Source organism: Coenobita brevimanus, chromosome 16 (assembly GCF_032717465.1).
Source record: "Coenobita brevimanus isolate Jiangsu-jjx chromosome 16, ASM3271746v2, whole genome shotgun sequence".
NCBI classification, from domain to species: Eukaryota; Metazoa; Arthropoda; class Malacostraca; order Decapoda; family Coenobitidae; genus Coenobita; species Coenobita brevimanus.
Genome location: NC_136969.1, coordinates 16,409,490 through 16,410,359, shown reverse-complemented (window position 1 = coordinate 16,410,359; position 870 = coordinate 16,409,490). Strand labels below are relative to the sequence as shown.

Sequence of the window (870 nt, the reverse complement as noted above, 5' to 3'; positions counted from 1 at the left end):
TGCTAACTCAAAGAAACAGTGACTAAAGAAAAATACTGAATACAGAATTGGGAAGCCGCAGCTCAAGAAAAAAAAATATTGAAAAAATTTACCGACAAACTATGCTGTTTGCAGTCTAATGGTCCATCCATCCATCCATTGCCAGACGCCATGTATCCCAAACGGGGTGGCTAAGGGCTTAGAGTTAATTGTTTTACAGGGAGGGGCACTAATCCTCCGCCAACCCCACTTGACACGTAGGGATGCCAACAGCATCTGGTGTTCCCAGGCGGTCACCCATCCAAGTACTAACCAGACCCAACGTTGCTTAACTTCGCTGATCGGATGGGAAGCGGTGTACTCAACATGGTATGGCCGTTTCAAAATTAAGAATATGGGCACAGGCTGGTCGTGACCAGTTTTATCTAGTTAAATGAGTAAGCAAGAAAAAATCCACAAGCTAGCTAGGAAAAAACTTTCACAATAATTAATAAAGCAGGAATAACAACCTTCTAAACAGTAACCACCAGTACTTTAGTGCTATAAACTTTAATTATTATAACTGATAAGTAGCTAGGAGTGAGTTTGTTGATATTTAATTAATGATTTATCTTCACAGCTAGGAGTTAACATCGTTGGTCGATGTCGCCACTCTGTCAAAAGGAGGGTAAACAGTTTTTTAGTTATGAAATTAAAGTTTCAAACGTTACTTTATTCTGGCTTAAGTCACCGATTTTCAGGAAAGAAGAAATTTTTAAACTTTTTTCTTCAAACAGTACTCAAAAAGTAATAATCATACAGATACTTAATTACCAAGTACTGTTGGCCTCGAAAAAATGACCTGCCCTTGACAATTAATAATTCACTCTGGAACTTAGCAATGCGAAACCA

General features: G+C 38.4%; 1 non-coding gene across 1 annotated transcript; it reads right to left on the bottom strand.

Moving 5' to 3' along the window:
- Positions 1-243: 243 nt before the first annotated feature.
- LOC145391082 (5S ribosomal RNA) lies at positions 244-362 on the bottom strand. Its single transcript, XR_013895773.1, has one exon. It is a non-coding gene; the product is annotated as a 5S ribosomal RNA (ribosomal RNA).
- Between the last annotated feature and the right edge of the window lie 508 nt (positions 363-870).